Source organism: Leopardus geoffroyi, chromosome B1 (genome assembly GCF_018350155.1).
Source record: "Leopardus geoffroyi isolate Oge1 chromosome B1, O.geoffroyi_Oge1_pat1.0, whole genome shotgun sequence".
In the NCBI taxonomy this organism is placed as follows: Eukaryota; Metazoa; Chordata; class Mammalia; order Carnivora; family Felidae; genus Leopardus; species Leopardus geoffroyi.
Window position 1 is genome coordinate 163,240,831 of NC_059327.1, and position 25,477 is coordinate 163,266,307.

At 46.2% G+C, this 25,477-nt stretch overlaps 1 protein-coding gene and 2 long non-coding RNA genes across 5 annotated transcripts in view; 1 reads left to right on the forward strand and 2 right to left on the reverse strand.

The window, feature by feature from the left end:
* Positions 1 to 25,477, forward strand: part of SCFD2 (sec1 family domain containing 2) — a 411,701-nt gene that overhangs the window by 315,162 nt on the left and 71,062 nt on the right. The gene's annotated exons all lie outside the window — the stretch shown is intronic.
* LOC123595990 lies at positions 1,078 to 10,849 on the reverse strand. Of its 2 annotated transcripts, none has more exons than XR_006711465.1 (4): positions 9,825 to 10,849; positions 9,210 to 9,464; positions 5,471 to 5,634; positions 1,078 to 1,892 (listed from the first exon to the last, which is right to left on the reverse strand). It is a non-coding gene; the product is annotated as an uncharacterized LOC123595990 (long non-coding RNA). The 2 variants fall into 2 exon arrangements; XR_006711464.1 differs by lacking the exon at positions 1,078 to 1,892 and adding an exon at positions 2,612 to 3,870 and having other exon boundaries at positions 9,825 to 10,848.
* On the reverse strand, positions 17,154 to 23,597 carry LOC123595991. Its single transcript, XR_006711466.1, has 2 exons — positions 22,108 to 23,597; positions 17,154 to 21,327 (listed from the first exon to the last, which is right to left on the reverse strand). It is a non-coding gene; the product is annotated as an uncharacterized LOC123595991 (long non-coding RNA).

Here is a 25,477-nt window from a genome sequence, read left to right on the forward strand (position 1 = left end):
GCACCCTTGACAATAGTGGCTTTGTGGCAGTGTTGAGGTCATCATTTTATAAAGCAGCACAAAAATGTGCTCTTAGCAGCAAGCCAACACTCAAATTCTTCAACTGGCCATGTCGTGACTTTAATTTTATGCACGTTTCCTCATTTTGTTTCAGTATGAATACGGTATATTCCACACAGCCTGTGCCGCTCAGTTTTACAAAAAAAAAAAAAAAAAACAAAAAAAAACAAAAACGCCTTTGAAGTAACTCACCAAGCGGGGTCATATTTACAGTGTATTTCACTGGCTTCCTGTTTGGGGACCTGGCAGAGGCAACAATGAGTAGGCCTAAGACATGCTTTGAGAAGGTCCCTGGTTCCCCTTCTTCACGCACGCGAGGCACTTCAGATGCTTTGCAAAGAAAGGGTGAGCTAATAACCCTGTTTATGCAGTCACAACGCTAGGTGGAGTCCAGATTTGGAGAGAGACTTTATCTTAGGAAAGCAGATGTCCAACGAAACAGCCTAAATTCTCCAGGATAGGTGAGATCAGATGGAGTATCAATTTTAATGAGTGTCTATCTAGTAGCAGGCTAGGCTACTGGGTTCCCTCCTGAAGCAAATCTGAATATTGCTTTTTCCATGTTCCAAGTGATGGAACCAAACCAGAGAACAGGAGAGGGTTTGTGACTCCAGTTCGTCTTGAATTTTCCCAGCGGAGGTCACCTTTTTCACGATATAGATGGGTTTCAAGGTCTTAAGCAGGTTAGTTTATAAATTACAACTGACGAATTATCAAAAGGAGTCCTCAGTTTCTGGAACTGAGAACAGACCCTTTACAAGCCACTTTATTCTGACAAGAAAGAAAAATAGCAGTTGTTTAGAAAATGTAGGTCATTTGGGGCGCCTGGGTGGCTCGGTCGGTTAAGCATCCGACTTCGGTCCAGGTCATGATCTCACAGATCGGGAGTTCGAGCCCTGCATCAGGTTCTGTGCTGACAGCTTGGAGCCTGGAGCCTGCTTCGGATTCTGTGTCTCCCTCGCTCTCTGCCCCTCCCCAGCTCATGCTCGCACTCTGTCTCTGTCAAAAATCAATAAACTTAAAAGAAAATGTAGGTCATTTAATATAGATCTTGGTACGTGAGGTAAGTCTCCTAAACTAAATACATCTCTTTTAAACCTTTGTGCACACATGCACACACACACACACAACTATTGTTGTAAAGTTATTTTGTCTGCTTTAAAATAGGGCTTTTCTCCATTTAAGATATTTCATACAGAAGAAGAGTCATAAGTATTACTTTTCGGAAATCTCTGCGGTACTGTGATCTTAGTTGTAGCTACCTCTGAAGCCAATTTTATAGACATTGAAAATGACAAGTGCATATATTGAACATTTGAATTTAGTTTTATGGGATCTGGTGCCCTTAACTGGCTAGGCAGAGTTGTCATTCCCTTTTTTCCCCTTCACTTGTGAACTTTCGTAGACTTTTATCTGGCAAGCATCCAGGACTTATGGTAAAGGCATTAAAACAATACCTTGTGTAGGTTGAACCGTAACATTCTCGAAAGCCTTTATAATAAAGCAAGGAATCAAGTAGTTCACACTGTAAGTCAATAAAAATACCTTCTTTAAGAGAGAAGAGGGAGTAACGATGATAAATAGTGCCCAATGGAAATCCTTGAAAACGGATTGTCTAAAAAACATTCGTTGCCCCACATGGATCATTATTTTGACTATTTCTGTCATATAAATCTCTCTAAAATAAATTGGGATGAAGCGCAGAGAGTAAAGGTTGCTACTTGTGCCCCAGTGGATTGCTATGTGTGCAGTTAGCCAGCTGCTGAATAATGTTGACCAGTAGGGAGCAGTAGAGGAGTGTCGGAGCACAGACCTGGCCAAAAATCAAGATCCTGGAAAACAAAATAAAGACGTCTTCTCTTAAAATGATGTCAAGTTTCCCCTGACAGTGAAAGACATTTTTGAACTATGTTGCAAACGTATCCGTTTTCAGAGAATGGATAAAGAACATCCAAACAATAAGCAATATCAAACGTGAATACCAGTAGTTGTACTGATGTTTATTATAAGTTGAAGCTCTTTACTTTGGAGGAGTGGAAAAACTCAGCAACAAATTCTGTACAAGCTTCAGATCACCATTAACAGCTCTAACCCAAAGCAGGTCTCAGACTTGTCCTATAGGAGAGTCACCAAAATCAATGTCGCTTCTACGAATGCCAATTTATACCGAACATTCACGACACTCACATCGATTTACCGATAAGTGTGTGTGTCACTCACTACACAGTCAACTAGCCTGTGTACGAACTACACCAGAGTTTACAATATAAATCTCTTTTCTCCTTGGCCTTAGTAACCCCATTGGTGTGGTACTGAAAATGCCAGTGATAAAAACAACACTATCAAGGCCACCACGCTTACTCTGTGCCAACACTGTGCATTTCACATCTATTACACTGTTTCCATTTCAAGCCTGACTTTACTACATGTTCAAAACTGAATTCTTGGTTCCCCGTTCGTATACCTGCCCATCTCATATAGAGTACCCCCTCGACCCAAGCCACAAACATAACAGTCACCCTTGATCCCTCCTTCCTTACCGCCCACAAGTCCTCTTGATTCTGATTCCAAAGTGTATTTCATCCCCGATTCTAAAATATATTTCATCCTCATTCTCTTCTTTCCAAGTCCACTGTCACACCTTCACCTGGGTCCCTATCATCTCACAGCTGCATCACAGTAAAAGCCTCCAGCTGGTCTTTATCCTTCCAGCAGAAGTTTGGTCTTTATATTAGAAAACACGGGTCAGATGCCAGCATTTCCCTGCATGAAACCCTTCAACTGCTGCCCATTGAATGTGAAATGCAATCCAAACCCCTTCACATGGCCCCCCAGTCCCTGGCCATCCATTCTGCCTCACCCCACACCCACTCCAGGTTCTCTGACTCAGGACCTTCCCACATGATGCTGCCTCCGCCTGAAGGCTGTGTGATTTTGGGAAGTCACCTCACCTTCTGGGCCTTGGTTTTCTCCTCCATAAAAGAGGGAGCTTGGTCTTTTTCCAGCAGTGACCTTCCTGTTCCCTTTGAAAAGACAGAAGTTCTCTTGAATTTATCTTTTAATAAATTCTACCAAGCACTGATCCTGAAGTCATATGAGAGATTAGCCACATGCCCATTGGAAAATATTTTCCAAGTGTAGTACAGAATATAAAACACTTTGAAATTGAGATGTATATGTTAACCAGCAATGTTTCCAATTAATAGAGGGATGTTTATACCATGTGAGGAGCCTTAAAGCCTAAATTACAGCTGGGTAGGAGACTTAATCCTTAGAAAGTAAATTTCCTTTCCTCTTACTAGGTTCTGTCTGAACGCACCAGCTATGTGCTAAATTGGCATTCTAGCCACCCTTTATTAAAAGTGCATTTTCAAGGTTTATGCTGTTGTCATCAGCAGGACAGTGTTTCCAATTTCCTATTGTCGGGCACCCGAACTGGGGTTCCGGGCCAAATGTCCTTTCTTCCATTGCCTGTAGGAGATCATTAATAATAAGATGCTCCTAAGTCAGTGCACCACAGAAAGGAAAGATGAATTCTTGACATATGTCTGTTTATAAACTGAGCCAACCCCACCCCAATCCAATCCAGTTCTGCAAGCGTGCTTGAATTTCTACTAGATGCCGGGTCAGGTTCCAGGTTGCGGTGAGTAGATCCCGGGCTACACGCCGCAGCAGGCAGACTCAGACAGAAACAGATCGTGTCAGAGATCTGGTGAAATAACAGAGGACAGGCTCTAGGCTCTGGGGCAACCAAGTGCTTGTCTCAGTGTGGGAGGATCAGGCAAAATGTGATAGACGAATAGTGTTTACCTGTTAAAGAAGAAAAAAGCATTCCAGAAAAGGGAGTCAGGTAGGCGGACAAATAGGGCTGCATCAGCAGTGTCCTTTGGGCCAACAGCCAGGGCTCAAGAGGGTCTGTGGTCAGAGACAGAGCTGGAAAGAGAGGCAGGCAGGCACCGTGCTGTGAAGAGGCTAGTGCGAGCCGCCTGCTTTCCATACAGCCTAACGGCATCCGGACGTACCCATGATAATAGCCACACTAGATAACGTACTCAGACCTCACGAAATGCCACTTTCCACGAAATAACTCACGCCATGCCCTGTAGCCAAGCTCTCTTCCGCCCTGCTGTGCACCACCGCGTAGAGAAAAGGAGACTTAAAACTGCGTGACCCGGGGCAAGTCACTCAACACCTCTGAACTTCACTTCCTCATCTGTAAAACGGGGACGACTGAGTTGTTGCGAGAACTAGCCAAGTTGAGAAATGCGAAAGATTTCGTTGGCACCATGCCTAGCACATGGGTGTACCTGCTGCCATTCTCGTGTTCAACGGCGTCATCGGGATTCATTTCTAAGATTGTGAGAAATGGAACAAGCTGACCAGATTTGCGTCTTCAAAGGTGTCTCAGGGGGCCGAGCCGCCTTATTGCCAGCTCCAAGGGACACCGTGCACTCTGAGGTCAGTATAATGTGCCCTTCGGATGTGGGCCGTGCAACAGCTCTGAGAACAAGACAGGAAGTAATCCGGAGATGATGAAAACTCGAACTGGGGGGGAGCAGTAGGGGTGCAGAGACTAGTGACCGAGCAGGTAGGGACTCTAAGGAACCACCAGGTTTCTGGCCCGAGTGGGTGTGTGGAGGGAAGACGTGGGCTGTGGGAATTGACTCCGATTAGGGTGTTTCTGAAGATGCCTCTCCTACTTCTTTGCAAAGGCAAAACAAACACAATTTTGGACTAGCGATTTCTTCCCATGAAGTGTGAGTTCCTCTCAGGAGTATAAAGAACGGGGATCGAGTGTGTTCTCAGTAACCTACCCCAGGGAGGCACAGTGCCAGGGCCAATGTCAGAATCCTGTCGTGATTTGCCGTTCTAGCAGTCTTGTCCGGCGAGACTATTTCTGCATTAATGATTGCAATCCCCTGAGGCACCTTTTCGGTGAAATGAGGTACCTACAGCTGAAGTCTCCTAGTAGCTGGGAGCAAGTTCTTCACTTTGCTCATGTCTGTTCAAATGTACGTCAACACAGCGTGCGTGAGTGTGGCGCTTTAATGACACAGAAGAAGAAAAATCTGTACGTGTGTCCTTCTGTAAAGACAACCTCAGCACATCCTGAAAATGAGAGAGACGGCAAAGAGCCCAGCTTGTGTCGCTGCCTTGGCTGGGGCAAGCCTGCACAGTGGCTCTAGAACTCACACCCGCAGGCCCCGGGGATGGCTCCATCTCCCGGAGCAGGCGGGCGTAGGGCTGCAGGGAGAATTTCTTTTGCCCCTGTTGGGTCCCCAAATGTCTTTTCTAGTTTACCTTCCTATCAACCACTTTCAAAGAAAAACAGAGTTCGTTTAATAGCTCACATGAAATACATTTTTGGAGGGGATTTCATTTTTACTCCCGCTCTCCCCAAGTGCCATACCTATCAGATATGCGTGCCACATTGTATGTGTAGCTTCCCTTCTGGGGGCCCAGGCCGAGAGCGCTGTTGACACCTTGATCGTCCAGGGTCCCCTCCGCAGAGCACACGTTTGAGCTGAGATTGATGTCACACTGTTTATCCTTTAGCCACCGTTCCTTCCTTTTCTTTAAGTTAAAAAAAAAAAAACAATTTAATGTTTATTTTATTTTGGGGAGAGAGAGAGGCAGAAGGGAGACAGAGAGAGAGACACAGAATCGGAAACAGGCTCCAGGCTCCGAGCTGTCAGCACAGGGCCCGTTGCAGGGCTCGAACTCACAAACCTTGAGATCATGATCTGAGCCGAAGTCTGCCACTTAACCGACTGAGCCACCCAGGCACCCTGTTCCTTTTCTTTGTTTTAAACCAAAATATACTCTTATATTTTTCAAAACAACTACTCATAATAAACATCCAATAATTTGGGTCAAAAATCTAAAAACAAACTTTAAAGAAATAAACCATGTGTACAATTTGATACTTTAGTAATAATTAATGGGGCGCCTGGGTGGCTCAGTCGGTTGCGCGTCCGACTTCAGCTCGGGTCATGATCTTGCAGTCCATGGGTTCGAGCCCCGCATCGGGCTCTGTGCTGACAGCTCAGAGCCTGGAGCCTGCTTCGGATTCTGTGTCTCCCTCTCTCTCTGCCCCTCCCCTGCTCATGCTCTGTCTGTCTCTGTCTCAAAAATAAATAAAAACATTTTTAAAAAGTTAAAAACAATAAGAACAGTGGCTACCATTTGTTGAGCCCTGATCATATATAAGTGTTATGCTATGAACATTATAGCTGTTACTGTGTTTAATCCTTACAACCACCATGGAAGATATATTCCTTCCAGGGCTCACTTGAGAAGGCTGGGCTCAAATGGACGTAACCGGAGCCTTACTCCCAGACACTGAATAGAAGGTCTGTTGGAAATGCCTAGAGGCCTGAGAGTCGGAACAAAGGCCAGGGAGCCCAGTGGCCCATGACTCCCTTGCTCCAGAGGGACTTCCCATTACTGCCTCAGCCTGATCGTTTATAGCTTCTGGAGCAAACTTCCACGTTGGGCTGTTGGCCTTGAGCCTTGTGGTTGAGTTCCTCCTCCATTACGATGACCCTTTGCTCTACCCTCCCAGTGCCCTCCCCCCAGTCCTGCTTTCACCCCTGCATTTCCTCTCTTCTGGTCACTACTGAGCGCTTTCCATGTGCCAAGCACTGATCTGAGAACTGGACTCACAGCAGTGAGTAAAAACAACTGTTTTGTGTAGGGCTCTGTTCTGTGGAGCTCAACTCTACTGGGCACAGACCCAAAATAAACAAGAAATAAGAAATCACCTGAATCTGGCTTTGAAATCAAACCCCTTTCCATCTCAGACGTGACTCCGGGGTTCTGACCAACCACACACCAAAGCCCCTTGCAGGGGCTCTTCCCCTCCGTGGGAGGCAGTCTGGTTCTCCTTCTTGGGCTGTTAGAATTCACTGAAGGGATAGCCCTGGCCTCAGTGTGCCTCATTCACAAGCCCGGATAATGAACAAGGTCGTGTCAGTCTAATTCCACCCTAGCAAATTCCTCTTTGTTATATGTTCAGCCTCCCAGTAGCTACCAGAGAAACTAGCCAGCTATACAGTCTTTACTCCTGAACTGTCTGCTTCAGATCTATCTTTAACTGGGTGGAATAATCTAGAAGGACACCTGATGCCCTCTCTTTTAGTCCTTCCTTGCCAGATGCCTGCGTCTTTCTTCTGTCCTATGGTCTGGCCCCTTGAGCTCTGGAGACCCAAAGGCACCCTCTGCTGCTATGGTTATCCTCTAATGATCCTGGATTGTCACTCTTCCCACAAAGTTCTCATCTCCTCAGCCTTGTAAAGGGCAAGGAGGTGTGACTGCTTCTCCACCTTAGGGTGGAATATGGCAGACCCTTAATATTCTTACAAACCAGTCCCTAAGCCCTTAGCCCGTGTTCAGGTTCATAAACGATGCCGTAATAGCACATAATTTCTCCCATAAAGTGCAGTCAAATGTGAAGTGGCCTCTTCAAAACCTTAATGATGCTATAAATATTAGACAAAAATATTTGAATTTCTTCTAAGAATTGTCAGATGAATACAACTCCCGCTTCTCTCCACTTCCAGCACAAGGAGTGCACTCCTGGGGGCAGTTTTGTTCCAAGCAAAGCGTCGCCACCTCACAGGGGTTACAGGGACTGCAGGCAGAGTAATAACAGCAGTAGGGTAATGAAAACTGACCCAGCGCTCCCCTCACGGTGTGGGAGGGGCTCCATGCTGAGAGCTTTACGTATGTAACTCTCAATCCTCCAACAACTTGTGAGATGTTTCAGAGGAGAAAACTAAAGCACAGAGAGATTGTGTAACTCACCCCAATTTCCAGCCAGTAAGTAGTGGAACAAGGATACAGATTCAGGCTGCCTGTCCCCAGAGTCAATGCTGAAATCTCAAGTCTATGATCTCTCTCAACATGAACCAATAATAAAGCTGGGATGAGCCGTGGGTACAGAGTGGTTGGCTGGGCTCACTCACTGTTGAGTGGCGCTCCCATATCCGCCGCTGCTGTGTGGCATTCAGATCCATGCTTTGGTCAATGGCAGATTGTCACATGTCTTAGGTGTTTGGGTCCCTAAGAATGTGAGCTCCTTCAGTGCCAGGGGCATGTTGGCATTCCAAGGTCACTGAACCTGCTTCCTGCCCAGCTCAGCAAGCTTTATATTTCTAGTTTGTGGCAATCCCCTTCCCGTCCACCAGACTTTTCCATATTTCAGGAGGAGGTTAAGCCCTGGGAGAGAGATCTGAGTCTGGAGATAATACTTCTGATTCAAGAGAAGGCTGTGGGGACAGAAGCAACAATTTCCTGTGACTTAAAAGGATGAAATTAGGGTGGAGGAGAGGGGAAAATGGGTGATGGGCATTGAGGAGGGCACTTGTTGGGATGAACACTGGGTGTTGTATATAAGTGATGAACCACGGGAATCTACCCCCAGAACCAAGAGCACACTTTACACGCTGCATGTTAGCCAATTTGACAATAACTTATATTTAATTTTTTTTTTCAACGTTTATTTATTTTTGGGACAGAGAGAGACAGAGCATGAACGGGGGAGGGGCAGAGAGAGAGGGAGACACAGAATCGGAAACAGGCTCCAGGCTCTGAGCCATCCGCCCAGAGCCCGACGCGGGGCTCGAACTCAGGGACCGCGAGATCGTGACCCGGCTGAAGTCGGACGCTTAACCGACTGCGCCACCCAGGCGCCCCGACGATAACTTATATTTAAAAAAAAAAAAAAAAAAAGGACGAAATCATTCTTTACCTGACTCTGGAAGACAAGGGAAATGTCTTCCCCTAACAAATTGTGTTTATTGAAGCTGCTAGGTGAGGGTTACTTAATTTAAATACAATAGCACCCTTCGGCAGAATATCTGGAATGTATTTCCAGTGCTTTCTTGCATAAAGTCTTCTGCTATAAATTCAAATTTGTATGAGAATAGAATCTTAGAAACAATCCATTGTTTCTTTCACGTTCCTTGAGCTTTCTATCCTCTTTGTAAGTGAAAAAGAAAAACGAACCCTGCCTTTCATTTTTGCCTGTTGTCTTCCCTTCCAGGCTCAGATTATTAATGTGTTTCCTTAGTGTCCTTGCAGCGCGTGTTAGTAGAATAACTCCCACAGCTCAGGGGCTAAACACGACTCAGTCACATCTTACTCACTGTGCATCTCTAGTTCAGGTCAGCAGAGGGCTCTGCTTCTCATCGTCGCTCAGGCACCCGCCCGCCCGCCCACAGGATCGAGACACACACTCCCACCATCACTGAGGCAGGTAAGGGGGGACAGCAGATCACAGACAGGCTGTTACAACTCTGTATGGAAGTAGCCCGTTCCCCCGTTCCCTCAGCAACTCAGCCAAAGAAGTCCCATAGCCAAGGCAGCTTCGGGGAGGATGGGGTTGTACATGTGCTAGGTGCCTAGAAGGACAAGAAATGAAATGTTAGAGAACAGCCCTTATGAATTCCATAACTGTGTTATATTCTACCATGAACTATTTTTTGCTAAACTGTGTTTCTATTGTTAAATATTTTGGCCGGAAGCAATGAATTTATATATGATTTTAGAATATGTATTTGAATGTATTCTATGGCACTATCCCCCAGTAACATTTGGCTGCTCCTATATGAGGTCCTTTGTACATGTGCACACACATGCACACATATACACATACACACACAGCCTGCTACCAATCCCCACACCAGCAGCTTCCTCCCTCCCGCTTTCCAGTAAGGTTTAGTAGCAAGAGAAGTATAAAGCAGAGGTCCCGTCTTACTCACTTTCCTGTATCTGGGTTCTTGACCACCTCTGTGCAGCGTTCCTCTTTTGTGGTAAAGAATTTGTAACAGTGTCTATCTTGCATGCCAGCCAGCTGCGCAAATGCTGAACACACACACACACACACACACACACACACACACACACACGCACACGCACGCCTGATCACCTGTTTGCCCTGAGGCCACAGATTGGAAGATCAGACCCAAACAAAGCTTAGCTCAGCAATACAACCAAATGTGCCTGCATGTTCTGATTTGCTCCCAGTTAAGCTCAGATTGCTGTCCTGTGTACCTTGTCTCCTCCCTGCTGCAGCCTCTGACTCTGTGCCTTTTTCTAAGAATGCCTTTTGTGCCCAGCATGTAAAAAGCGTACTCGACACAGCTAAGTGACAGCAACCTGTACCCTTGGCCCTTGGCACACAGCAGTCACGTCCACACGAGAACAGAGATAGATGACTTTAGACGTGAAATGAGGATATGTGAAAGGTGGAGCCACAACCCAGTTATAAAATTTTGTCTATGAATCCAGGTCATACGACCACTGTGGCTTTTGAATTGAATTATCGTGTATTGCCAGCCTTGCAGATTATAAGGTAAAATGTTAGTGGGACATGAGAGCCACCTGCCCTGTAGTTGAAACTTACGTTTAACATAAAGATTAGTGACTGAGAGGCTCTGGCTGAAGATGTACTGGCACTGGAAGCAACTCGACACCCATGGGAGGAAGACAGGGAAGGGGAAGGGACAGAATGGCACACAGCACGAGCCAGAGGCTCCAGAGCCTAGGCGGTCCACAGAACTAGGGGACAGAGGGCTTCAGGAGCTCAGACCAGGCTCAGGAAAACACTGGTACCACCAGGCCCCAACTGGCAAACAGGGCAACAGAGAGAGAGAGAGAGAGTCCATGAAAAGTCAGCAGCAGCTGAGGAAATGTGTTCATTTGTGAGCATATTAGGAGTAGAGAGAACTGAACGCTTCCCTGATGGAAGGAAAGCCAGGGTTGGCAGGAAGTAAGAAACATTAGAGGATGTTCTAGGGGTGCCTAGGTTCTAATTCTGGGACTGTCATGTGTTAACTGTATTCCCTTGACAAGTTACTTTAACCTCCCTATGCTTATTTCCTAATCTGTGGAATGGAATTAATGATACCTACCTCAGGGGGATATTGTGAAGAGTCGACAAAAGACTATGTGTATCTTATTGTTATAAATATTGTATATGTGTATAACATTACACATATTATATAATATGTATATATTGCTTAGAATGAGAGCTGAAGCATAATAACTGCTTTAGAAAAGTTCGTTCTAGCAGAGGGTCTTGGGCCCCAAATGCTAAATAGTATTTAGGACAAAGTCCCAGAAATAGAGGCAAGCTAGGATTCCTTGTAGAAGAGACCCAACTCCACACTAGAGAATCAGAACGTAGATAAGCCATGGCAGAAAGATTAGAATATGCAGGGACATACCTTTTTGAAGTTGGTTGAAGACGGATGACGATGGACAATATAGACAAGCCTTGAAAACATTATGCTAAGTGAAATAACATCACAAAGGTACAAATTCTGGATGATTGCACGTATACGACATATCTAGCAATAGTCAAATTCACAGATACAGAACTTAGAATGGTACTTGTCAAGGGGTGGGGGCAGGGGGGAGTGGGGAGTCAGTGTTTGTTTAATGGGCACAGACTTTCAGTTTTGCAAGATGGAAAGAACTCTGGAGGTGGCTGGTGGTGACGTTTGCACAACAATGTGAATGTGCTCACTGCCACTGGACCACACACTTAGACATGGTTATAATGGTGAATGCTATGCTATATGTATATATATATATATATATATATATATATATATATATATATTTAGCACAATCTTTTAAAACCTAAGTGAATGCTATGCTATATGTATATATATATGTTATATATATATATACAATATATATTTTTTTTTAATTTTTTTTTCAACGTTTATTTATTTTTGGGACAGAGAGAGACAGAGCATGAACGGGGGAGGGGCTGAGAGAGAGGGAGACACAGAATCGGAAACAGGCTCCAGGCTCTGAGCCATCAGCCCAGAGCCCGACGCGGGGCTCGAACTCACAGACCGCGAGATCGTGACCTGGCTGAAGTCGGACGCTTAACCGACTGCGCCACCCAGGCGCCCCTACAATATATATATATTTAGCACAATCTTTTATTTTTTTTTATTTTTTTTTTTCAACGTTTATTTATTTTTGGGACAGAGAGAGAGACAGAGCATGAACGGGGGAGGGTCAGAGAGAGAGAGGGAGACACAGAATCGGAAACAGGCTCCAGGCTCTGGGCCATCAGCCCAGAGCCCGACGCGGGGCTCGAACTCACGGACCGCGAGATCGTGACCTGGCTGAAGTCGGACGCTTAACCGACTGCGCCACCCAGGCGCCCCTTAGCACAATCTTTTAAAAACTAAGGAAGTCTCTATAAAATATGGACTTTAGTAACAATAATGTATCAGTTTTGGTTCATTAATAACAACGAATATATCATACTAAATATAAGATGCCACTAGTAAGGGAAACTAGATTCAGGGGCATGTGAGAAATCTCTGTATGTACTATTTTCATAATTTTTTTGTAAGTCTAAAACTGTTCTACAAAATTGAGTTGATTAAAAAAAAAAAATAGCTGTAGAAGATGGTAAGAACAGAAGCAGAGAAAGAGCTGCTTTGGCTAGAGTCAGTGATGGCTGAGATTGCCGGAATGATGATTATGAGTCTAAAAACGGATCGTTAGTATACTATGGCGAGGTAATATGAAGGTATTATGGTGAGCGGGGAAGGTACTGAAGATTGGGAGATTGGTCACAGTGTCCAGGGAGCAGATAGATGACTGGATGACCATGATAATGACTGGGAAGGGATTTAGGTCATCATGGACCTGTACTCACAACGATCCCACTTTACACGTGTGCAGGGAAAAGCCATATAAACACACATCTAATCAGCTGAGCATGTTTCCGATTCCAAATAAGGAAGGTTACTAAGCCCACATTCTTGGACGTTTCCTCAAAGCCAAACAACAAGCAGACAAGTAGGAGTGCATAGAATGGCATAGAGCAGGGCATGAGGCATTGGCCCCAAAGCCCAGGTGGTCAGATATGTAAACATGTCAGGACTGAACTGTCCAGTGTTGATATTAGGAATTAGATGTCATTTTAAAAATCAGATTTACCCTTTTTAAATTCTTGTCGTCTCTAAAAGTTCCTAAAAAGCCTTTATGAATCAGATCCAAGTTCAACACATTTTTAGCACCCGTGAAGGTCTGTACTGGAGCATTTACCCACGCTGTTTTAATTCTCGTAACTACTAGTGGTTTTACCGTGGAGTGTTATATGAAAAGATTCGCATCAAATCATTTGAGTGTTAAATGATAAAGGAAGGAATCAAACTAAGATCTTCTCACCATAACTGAAAGAATGAAGGGTGAGTGGCTAGGCTCCTTCTATAACACTGTCAAATCAAAGGAAATCGAATCCTATGCGGTGGTGAGATGTTTGCCTAGAGGCGTGATCCGGCCAGACATCCTGGCTACAGAAAGAGGTGCTAGAGGGGGCATCGAAGAGCAGAAGTGGGCACAGAACAGCCCTTTTTGCAGACCGTGTGCCCTGCTCTACCCCCAGCAGCACCAGGTACTCTCACGTCAGCAGCATTGACATCATGTTGAACAAGTGAGCGTGCAGCAATTCTGACCAGTCTACGTGGGAAGAGGGTGAAGAAGCCATAATCCATGTCGCCGTGTAGGCAGAGTGACGGGGAAATGACGGGGGCCTAGTGTGACGGGGCCGGAATGAAGGGAACAGACGCTCAGCAGCAGGAGGAAAGTGAGCATTGGGGTGGGCCGCCAGAAGGACCCAGGGCCTTGGGCTGAGGCAGATCGGAAATACTGCCTATGCTAGAAACAAAGAACTCTTTAAAAGCCAGTCACATGCTATGAAAATGTCAGTGTGAGATCCTTCCTGTTTTTTGAGCTTTCGTAGTCCACGCCATTTATTGGGATACTTTTAATATGGCTCCCAGAGAGGGGAAGATGTGCAGCAGGGTGCAAGAAAAGTGTGGAAAGATCAGTGTGAAACGTAGCAGTCTCCAGCTTGGACTCCACTGCTCATGATGGCTATGGCACACAGGAGGTGTTCAGGAAGTGCTTTTTGAATAGTTGCAACATGGAATTAATGCCATTAACACTCGTGTGTGTGCGCGTGTGTGTGCGCGTGTGTGTGTATCTTTGTGCAACTTCGGTTACTATGTGAAATTTTTTTCTAATGCATCTATTTACCATGTGTCTTCTGCCTTTGCGGTCAAGAATCATGTAATTAATGCCATCTTTGCAAGTGTTAATAGCTTCTGTGAGGCTTTTTCCGTCGTGGTATGAAATCTGAACTGTACAGTTTTCTAAATTACGGACTAAGGTTACACGGTGTTATTTTGTTTAAAATGCTTACCTTAGACCATCATTTTTCATGCTGGCCCATCATTCGAAGCCCTGAAGTAAAGACTGGACAACCAGCTACAGTAGCCCCCCTTATCTGCGGTTTCGCCTTCCATAGATCCATTTCCCTGCGGTGAACCACGGTCCAGAAGTGGATGATCCTTCTGATGTATCGTCAGAAGGTCAATAATAGCCTAACACTATGTCACAGCACCTACATTATTCACCTCACTTCATCTCATCACATGGGCATTTTATCACTTCACATCATCACAAGAAGAAGGGCGAGAACCATACAGTAAGATATTTTGAGTGAGAGAGAGAGAGAGACCACATTCACACAACTTTATTACAGTGTATTGTTACAGTTGTTCTATTATTAGGTGTTGTTGGTAATATCTTACGGTGCCTAAATGATAAATTAAAGTTTATCATAAGTATGCATATATAGGAAAAAACATAACACATAGAGGGTTTGACACTTTTTATGGTTTCAGACGTCTACTGGAGGTCTTACTACAGACCCCATCCCCATAACGGGGATGACTATACAGTGGATGGGAGCTGGGATTAAAAGATTCAAGGACCCCTTCTGACTCTGAGCCCATATTTCTGTGACCCCCGTATCTTCCAAGGTCAACATTCTCTTTGCAATATGAGGTGGGTTGTAGTACTTGGGTACCTCGTCTTCACATCACAAACCAGTATTGTTTAGCCTGAACCATTCAGTCGGTGAAATGGAAACTCAACACACTCAGTTGCACTCTTGTAGAATGTGCCTGGGAACGTGGATGCAGGTAAGTCGTGTGCTCCAGGGGCCACTGGAAAAGGCTTTGGTGTTAGGAAAGTGTAAGGCTGCTCTTAGTATAATACAGTATCTTTCTGTAATATTTTGGAAATCTTGGACCTCACGGCTAAAGCCATTAGTAGTCACTACTAATGACTTAACACTGAACAATTCCAATCTGATGGTATATACTCTTCATCCTCTACTAACTTCTTGTACCTTCAACCAGTCCCAAACTTAAATAACAAAAGGCAAAAAAATTCCTGACCTAGTTTTTGAATCTTTTACATGATGCATAGATAAAAATAATTTCTTTGCACTAATTAACTGAAAAGTCTTGGAACGTAACAGCTTGGAAGCTTTCCATTTCTAAATTTGGTGCCCAGAACATTGCTAAGTGGTTCATTTGAAGGAAAGATGTGTTAGTTTTAATTAACCCATCCTTGAGCCTTTCAATGGAAATAATTCAATAAAATCTTTGTATTACTCTTTCTTCCAATAATCACAAGAGAATAATGTAATTTGAGAAAGACAAATGTAAGACTAATCCTTCACTCCCATGCCTAATTTTTCTTATACAGCTTTTAATTTCCATGTATTAGATTAACCATTCAGATAACAACACGACATGGGACTTCAAAGTTCATAGTTATTGCTTCTTCTCTTGTCCAACTTACGAAATCAGAAAGCAGTATTTTCTCCTGACCACCACCTCTGTTCTTATCAATAGCATATCTCGTGGAGGGTGGAACAAAGGTTGGAGAGAAGAGACAGCTCCTCATTGGGTTTACAGAAGAGATACATGTCTCAGAGAAGCCCCTCTCCCCTCTTCCTAAGAAAAACAAATAGATAGTCATGGTCAGAAGGGAGAGGATTTGATTTCATTTGGGGGATAGACTTTTGAACACAGCTGAATTTGTAACTGTACCTTAGATACTTGTATCTGAAGTAGTTCAACGTAGGATAAGGAACACTGGGCCCCGGGGGGGACAGGATCACAGAAATGAAACGTCAAGTCAAGATCATGGGTACTCTCAGAAAGATAAAGTGCCTTTTAGAACCTGGCTCTGAGAAATGAGGACAATGCAGTTCAAGGACCTTACAGCAAATGCAAAAGAACTAAGTGTATATAAACATTTTTAAAGCAGTAGGGTGAGTGACCCTAAATATTCCTGCTGCTCCTCTGACCTTATGTTGCATCAGAAGAAAACAGCAATAGCAAAAATAATGATGATGGAGAGAAATATTTTCTTTTTTCTTTTTTTTATTAAAATTTTTTTTAACATTTATTCATTTTTGAGAGAGCACAAACAGGGGAGGGGCAGAGAGAGGGAGACACAAAATCCAAAGCAAGCTCCGGGCTTTGAGCTGTCAGCACAGAGCCCGACACGGGGCTCAAACCCACAAACTGCAAGATCATCACCTGAGCCGAAGTCGGACACTTAACTGACTGAGCCACCCAGGCACCCCAATATTTTCTTTATTCAATCCAGAAAGCAGATGAACTTGTATGATCCCAGTAGTAATCTCACTTGTAATTTTCTTTCTTGATTAGTGACCAGGGCATTTCTGATAAGTTGCAAACTCAGGAAAATACACTTGTTCTTTTAAAGGAGGGTAATTAGGGCACCTGGGTGGCTCAGTCAGTTAAGCATCCAACTTTGGCTCAGATTCTCATGGTTGGTGAGTTCAAGCCCCATGTTGGGCTCTGTGCTGACAGCTGGGAGCCTGAAGCCTGCTTCAGATTCTGTGTCTCCCTCTCTTTCTGCCCCTCCCCCACTCATTCATTTTCTCTCTCTCTCTCTCTCTTTCTCTCTCTCTTTCTCAAAAATAAATATTTTGAAAAATATATTTTTTTTTTTAAATTTTTTTTTCAACGTTTATTTATTTTTGGGACAGAGAGAGACAGAGCATGAACGGGGGAGGGGCAGAGAGAGAGGGAGACCCAGAATCGGAAACAGGCTCCAGGCTCTGAGCCATCAGCCCAGAGCCCGACGCGGGGCTCGAACTCACAGACCGCGAGATCGTGACCTGGCTGAAGTCGGACGCTTAACCGACTGCGCCACCCAGGCGCCCCTGAAAAATATTTTGAAAAGGGGTGTGGTAATTAAAATGCTTCAGCTGCTTACTTTGGAGATTTAAACTTGGTCAAACCCGTGTTTGTTTAGTAAATTCTTGTTTTAAACAAAGCCATTATGTGTGTGTGTGTGTGTGTGTGCGCGCGCTCACGCACGTGCATGGTGCTGTGGGAGGAGGAAGAAGGAAGCCAATGAGCTTGTGTATAAACAAGTCACTTTTATGTGAATTTGAGGCCTGGGGCCTCCTTTTTATTCTCTCTCCTTTTGGGATCTCATCCAAGCTCGGAACCTCAGCAATATTATACGTGGAGATAGTTAATTTGGAAAAGTAAGGTTCACAACGACCGTGATAGTAAAATTGTGGATAGTCTGTTCTGGGTAAAAGGGATTAGGCTTCATTTCAGAGCCCAATTCCATCATCTGGGAAGTCAGCCTGGGGAAGGGGCATGTTCCCCACCAGTGATTAAAGGAGAGGGAGAAGATACAAGACTCTACAACTTCTGACTCTTTTCTTTCTCTGTCTCATGGTCATGCTGGTTCCCCCAACCTGTTTTCATCATTCTTAACACTGCTGTCATTTTAACATATCACTTGTAGAAGAAGAAGCAGACAGGAGGAGGGCCACTTTTTAGAGTGTGGCCAAGGAAAATGACCTCGGCCATGCTGTTTTCCAGCCCAGCTGTGTTCTTCTTAGCTGTGTCACCTGCAAGCAGAAATACTACAACCTGTGGCTTGAACCTACAGGGGAGTCCTTTTCAGCCCCCCTGAAAGGAATCGTTTTATGTTAAAGGCACCTGGAAACGAACTTGATGTCCTTAAGAGCTTGTAAGGTGCCGGAGTAAAAAGTATCCAAGGTGAATGGCCGTCTTTCAGAACGTCTGGAAAGGAGATCCCTGCTTTGGGTCAGAGCTTATGCTCGGGACTCTACGAGGTCACTAAGAACTGTGAGTTTCCGTCACTGCGGAGTCTGCACTTCGAGTCCTGACCTTCCTACTGGAATCGGCAAGCTGTAGAATTGTCCATGACTTCGGAGGCTATTTTCCCCAACCCTGTTCAGAGAGGCTAAGGGAGTACCATGGCCCCACTTGAGCTCCAGCCCCACTCCTTTGAATGCTGCCCCCTTGTGTCCCAGGGGGAGAATTCATCCCCCCTTTCAAACCAGTTCCACCGCTACTTTCCATCAGTGGAACCATCCCATCTCAGAGGTACAGACGCTCGCTCTGCCGCAGCTCGTCACCAAAGCGATAGTTCTTTTCCAGTGTCATCCCAGGCCTCCTTCCCTCCTTCCTGCCAGCCCCTCTGCGGCATCTCCTGTCAGCAACTGCCTTGGGAACATCCCTAATTCCAGTCTCACCCCCTCTATGCCATACCGCAGACTATCCCCAAGTACTGTCATCTGCACACAATCCCGAGGTTGGAAGAAACCAGAGAATCCGTCTTGTTCTGCCACCTATCTCATGTGTGACCCGTCCTGGAGCACTCCCCTTTTCCTCAGCCTTCCCTCTGTCCGCAGTCATCAGTGGCTTCTCTTGTCTGTAGGATATAAAGCTCTTACGCCTTAGCTTGTGTTCATGCCTCTCCCTTCCCATCTCCTGCCAAGTCTGCCCTCAATTCACCCTTCCAGCTGGTCTCCCAGCATCAACCAGTGAGGCTGGTGTTCCCACTCCTCCAAGGACACCATTACACACTTCTGCCTCCGAGTTGCAAACGAGAGCTGGTCAACCATATTAGCTTTAAAAAACAAAAACAAAATCAGTTTTCCTCAAGCAAAGAGTCCAGAGATCGAGCTGATTTCCTCAGTCTTTGTCCTCAGGACTCTGTCTGTATCTTGGTTCTGCTTTCCTCCATGTTGGTTTCACTCCCAGGTCACCCCCTCCATGCAGTAGCAAGAAGACTGACAGTAGCTCCAGGATTATATCCTCTGAGCAAATCACCAGGGGGAAAGGAGAGCTGCTCTTTACCCATGGTTCCTGCCAAAGTCTCCAGATCAAGTCTCATTGGACTGATCTGGATCGTGTACCCATTCTGAACCCTCATGGTGACCAGATGGATAAGGTGCTTTGGTTTCATCAGTTCAAGTTCAGCCCCACCTGAATCACAAGAGCTAAAGGTAAAGTTCAAGAAAATTAGGGTGCTGTTATCAAAAGAAGGAGGAATGGAGACTGCAGTCATTCCTTCTACCCAACGGGTCCAGCCCAGTCTCCTCAGCTTCTCCTCCACAGTCCAGCCCAGGTCCCACTTCTATCAGGCCACTTTGTAACCAGCCTATGCGCTATGACTCCTACAGTCTTACCATACCTGCTTTCTGGAGCATTCCGAGTCTCCATGGGTGCTAAGGTGCTTGAAGGCTGGGGCCACATCTTATGCGTCTTTCCATTGTAGTTTTCCTCATTGCACCTAGGACTGTGCTTTGCATAACTGATACATAACAGACTTTTGTTGTGGTGGCGGTGTGCCTGCCTCTGTGTGTGCGTGCATGTGTGTGTGTGTGTGTGTGTCACAAAGTGGGCTGAGGTGCATGGGAAAAGCAGATGTGCATCTCCATGGAAACGGATCAGCAGGCAGCCCCTGGGCCTGGTGGCCGCATGGCTGATGCAGGCATTTGGCCATCTTGGTAGTCAGGGTTGAGGCTTCAGCTGGGGGGATTTGCATCATTCCATGCTAGGCAGTAAGATGATGAAGTTACAAGGTGCACCGAATGCAGGCTCTTTTGTCGCCCTGACCTCAACTTCAGCAGGAAAGGACAAAACAAACAGACCAAAAGGCAAATTAGAGTTAAGAATGAGGACAGAGCGGTAAGAGGGGCATTTTGAGGGGAAATAAGGCCATCAATTAGAAGAAAAAGTCAAGACCATGGCCAAAGGTGAGACGACCTACTCGTTCTCAGTGAAAATAAAGCCCGTGTGCTCTTACACTCTTTGCTCACAGCCTAATTTTACCTGATTTCCTTTGTGTGTATGATCTGAGTGTATGTGTCTGTGCGTGCACGTGCACACACACACATGTGTTTCTAAAATTTAGCCATCTCTCTCTCTCTCTGTCTCTGTCTCTGTCTCCCTCTCGCTTCCTCCCCTCCTCTCATTTACTGTCAGTGTTCTCTGATCCGGTGACCCTTTTCTTAGTAACTAGTTCCATGTGTTTATTGGCTTCTATTTGTAAAATAACTTAATTAACTAAGGTCATGTCATCTTGTCCTTGCATTCCTTATAAATGGGAGGAATTTGTTTGGTATGGTTTAAACATTTTAGGGAAGGGAGAATTTGCTTGTGTCATATAAGAAACAAGATCTTGTGTAAAGCTGATCTAAAGAAGATGTTCAGGATACTTGGGGGTTAACTCTGGGTCCAGGGAAAGAGAAAAGCTTGCATTCTTGAAGAGTCTCTAACAAAGGGAAACCATGGGCCATTGTAACAGAGCTGGCAACGGTTTTGGAATCCTATACCTGGGTTTCTCAGACTTTAATATGCTTAAAAATCACCTGGGGTTCTTGTTAGACAGATAGATTCCTGGGCCTTACCCCCAGGAATTCTGATTTCGTAGATCTGGGGTGGAGCCAGGAGCCTGCAATTTTTGCTTGCACCCCACGTGACTCTTCAGAATGGTCCATGCACCACACTTTGGGAAATACTGACCCAAGGCCAATCTCCTGCTTTTAGGCATGAATAAACTTCAGCCACGAGTTGTGAAGTGACCCACTGGGTATCCCACCGCTATGATGGGCTTGCCTTCTTTCTGTGAGCCCTGGTTCCTTCCTCAGTAAAGCAGGAGTGTAGCGTTATCTATTTCCAAGAGTTATTGGGAGGATTACATATGATAATACGTGTAAGGCACTTTGTATAACACCTAATACATAGTAAGTTCAGATTAATGCTTAAGTATTATGATCAGCTTGTCGTTATTATTTACGGCAAATTAGTTCCCCGCTTGAACTGTATTCACCAGTAGAGTTTGCCAAAAGGTACATGGGCCATTTGGGATGGACTGCCAAGATGTCTCTGGGTAACACGAGGGGCTCTCCAGAGCCGCACAGAGGGATACCTTCCTCAGCTCTAGCCACGCTTGGTCCCGCAGTTCTCTCAGTGGGTGACGGACGTAGGACTCGACCGTCTCCAAGGGAAGGCTGCCCACCTGGGAGCTTTTCCTCTGTCCCGCGGTGGCCGTGAGGGAGGTGGTCTGTCATAGACACAGAGATTTTGGATCAGATGGTAAGCGGACAAAAGTCAGTTGTTGGGTGGGGGTGACACCCCAACGAAGGGTCAGTAACGAGAACTTCTCAAGCACATAAAAAATGGCGCCGCATTGCAGGATTGTTAGTGCTGAAAGGAACCTCAGCAAACATCTTACCCAGCACCCTTGCCTTCTCAGTTAATAAGTGAGAAAAGTATCTGGTTTGAGAGCTGGGATAAGAACCCAGTTAATTCCCTTCCTGGCCAGAAATAAACAAACACGTAGTACCTGCCTTATAATATTAACAAAAGGGCCTCACAGCCCCGCCGGATTTTAATATGTAAGCCCAAGTTCATAACCTTGTAATAAAGACCAGGATCGCGTGTTTATGCATGGGCCTACTTTCTAATTGCTCTGAGCGTCACGGCTTTTCCTCCCCACCTTGGGGAGCAAAAATAGCCCTTTTTAGTCTGAAGGATCAATTTTGATGCAATGGGAGAAAATGGGCCTTTTTTCCCCTTTGTGTCTGACTTCGTTTCTCACGTACAAAGAACTTGTGTTTCGAGTAGTGCCTGGAGATGGCTATTGGGATCATAACAATCACGTTTACTGTTCAACTGCACAAGGGGGCCGTCTGTCAGGTTTAATGGTACTCTCTTAAAAACAGCAACAACCCGCCAGTTAATAAAAAACAGCCTGTGCCGAGTCCTGCTTGAGCTGGTTAACACAGATTCATATTAACAAGTGAACATACAAGTATAACCTCGGTGTGATGTGAGCACATACCTCTAGCAGATTTGGGGTTGCACCTCATCCCGGGGCGCCTGGCCCAGCACTTCGCGCCGCGTGTTGAAGTCTGGTCCCTGCGGACACGATCAAATGAGGACTGAGTCAAAGAAGTCAGGCGCAAGGAGAATACTTCTGCTGAGCTCGCCGCCGGGAGCCTTCTCTCTCTCTTCCTCTGTTTGTGGGACCTGGTGTGTGCCTGCATTGTGAGGCTGCGGAGGAGAGGGAACAAAGTCTCATAAACGTGCTTGGTGAGCGGTGGCCATTGGAGCCGCTTGGTATGTGGGCCTCAGCCTTTGTGACAGGGTCAGCCAGGATTTGTGAGAGCCCGTAAACTGCCACGTCAGGAAGAACCCGCTGCTATTCTCAGCGGCCGAGGGCGGGTAGCAGCTGCCAGTAGTGTTGTTTTAAACCCAGACCCCATACGGCTTCTACCCTGCTGATTCTTTCCGTGTTCCTCTCAGACTGGCAGATGGTGACAGTTCCCCAGATGCTGCGGCTTTCATGTTCATCTGATGTTTATATGGCGTGCCAGCGTTATTTATGTCCGTGGAATTGCACACCCGGAGCGTGCAGACCCAGGTGGCGCACTCCCCAGGCCGGCCATCGGCGTGGGCTCTGAGCTACGTGGGCGGAGATGCTGAGTCTGGGCAGGGTCCCTTACGGTTTCCAGCCCTCCTGCCATATTGTGGTTGCATCCCACTCCTCTGGAAGGATGACATTTGCACTTGAACCCCCAGAACGGTTTCTGCAACTGTGGGCTATCACTGATCCTCTTGCCTTCTCCCTTATAGGACTTTAGCCCCCCCAGGCCGTGTGAGCTCCCCAGAACCTTGAAGGCCTGAGATGTGAAGAAGTGTTTCATTCTGACCTCCGAGCCGTTTTGGTTTTCTTTTAAGTAAACCTTACCCCTGATGCGGAACTCGGACGTATAACCCTGAGATCAAGAGTCCTGTGCTCTACCAGCTGAGCCAGCCAGGCACCCCTTCTCCCAGCCAGTTTTGCTAGGACTTCGGCAACTCTGTCTCCTTTGTTGCTTCCCCCTTGGCCATCCCTCCGTTTGCTCACCCTGCGGCAGCTCCCTGGAGGACCGCAGAGGCCGGAGGGCCCAGGACGGCAAGGTCCATCTGTAGACATCTGTGATTGTCCTCCTTCATGAAGAGCTGCTCTTCCTTTATTTACTTTCAGTGAGGGCAAGCTATCATACAACTTCAACTTATTGGCCACAGAACTGAGCCAGTTGGATTTCCTATCCAGGAGGTCATTAATTGCCGTGAAAGGAAGAGCCTACCTTCTTAGCCATGGAGCTAGGAAGACATGACAGCTGCTGGCAGCCACATTTGCACGTTTCATAGACGATGCCAGTCTGCAGGGGAATGAAGCTGATCATCAGAGCGAAGAGACAAGAGGCAGAAGGGGCGTGGTGGGTTCCAGGTCCTGTCCCAGGACCCAGCTGGCCACCTACTCTTCCTTTGGCTTGGTTACTTGACCCAAAAAATTCCCCTCTTTGCCTTAAGATATTTAAGTTGGATTTCTGTCACTTGCGACCAAGAGTCCGGTCTACTGTAGTGCCCTTGATCTCTGTTATGAAGTCACCCACTCTCCTCTGGCCCCTCAGCAGCACTTCCCCTTCCAATCTACAAGGGAGAGAGGTTTTCCTTCCGGGGGTGACGGGTGGATCTGACATACTGCTGGGGAGACAGCCACTGTTTCCAGAGATGACAGTTCTTTGAGCTCCTAAAGATGGTCTTGGGCTTCTTTCAGACTCAGAACTCTGGCTGTGGAGAAGCGTATTCCAAGGCCCCTCGTGATATCTCAGAGACCTTGAGGCCAGGAAGGAGACTGGGCCCCCCCATCACCTTCACTTCACCAACAAATCTGAAGTCCCTATAGCGTTGCCGACCATAGCGGCAGGTATGCGAACCTAGTGCGGGACACCAGGATGATATGCTCATTTATCTTCCATGCTTGGGAAGTGTTCCCGCAGCCAAATAGCTGCCTGTCCTTGAACACAGCATCCTATTTTTCTCAGCCCCAAATCATTATGGTTGACCATTGCCTTTGTCCTGAAGTACCATCATGGAAAGAGCGTATGGTTTTCTGCTTCTGGGTATGGAAGTAGGTTATGTTTTCCATTCCAGATCTTGAGGTGGATTGAAGTGGACTCTGTTGCCAGAGTCTTTTCATGAATATCCCACAAGGTTATGGCAAACAAGACCGATTCTCAATGGTATTTCGAGTAAGGCTGAGATCAGGGGCTCTGGAGTCCAGCTGCTTCAGTGGACTCCCAGCTCTGTCACCTACCAATGGCCCCTTAAGCAGATCACTTAACCCTTCTGTGGCTCAGTTCCCACATGTGGAAAATGGGAATAATAATATGATAATAGCACCTGTTTTATAGGGCCATTGTGAAGAGTGAATGTTCTAAAAGACTTCGAAGGCCTGGCATAGGTTCTATCGCATTAGTAATCATTCAAAAATAGTAGCAATAGGGGCGCCCGGGTGGCTCAGTCAGTTAAGCGTCCGACTTCGACCCGGCTCATGATCCCACACTTTGTGGGCTCGAGCCCCGCGTCGGGCTCTGGGCTGACAGCTCGGAGCCTGGAGCCTGCTTCGGATTCTGTGTCTCCTTCTCTCTCTGCCCCTCCCCTGCTTGCACTCTGTCTCTCTGTCTTCCCAAAATAAATAAGCATTTAAAAAAAATTTTTTTTAATAGTAGCAATAATAATAATAGTTGTTTCACATGGAGCCCGTGGGAACTGGTTTCTTATACGGTGGCCATATATTTTGTTTCTGGGAATGGGCGTGGCGAAGCTGGCGATGAGAAGACCAGTGGGTATAGGAAGAGAAAGATGCTGCCATGATCTCTTGCTTGTGTTGACACCCACCACCCTACGCCCTGCCGTCCAGTACAAGTGCAAAGGGAAAATCCTCGAACACCAGCTGCTAAGTAGGGAAGGCCTGGCCGTGTATCTGCTCACTGCTTCCTCCTCAACAGAGCTGCCTCTGTGGGAGAGAGGGGGTGGAAGGTGAGCCTTGAGGGCGGGAGGCAAGTAGCCGACAGATGGAGTGAGGAAGTCTCCAGAAGAGCATACAGCGTGGGAGAAGGTTTGACGTCAGGAGCAGGAGGGGTGGGTGAAGAGGGTGGGTTGAGATTCTCTTTTGTGGATCAAAAGGAGCGGGGAAGAAAAGCAGCGGATGAAAGAGGAGTATGTGACCATGCAGATAGGAGCGGGCTCCTCAGGGGAGGAGAGAGAGCCCCTTCCGTGTCTCTTTTATGGCCCTAAAAAAAAAAAATCCCTCCTCTTCCCACTTCTTAGTCAGATATGTACATCCGCAAACCCACCGGCCCCTTGAGCTAATGTTTGTG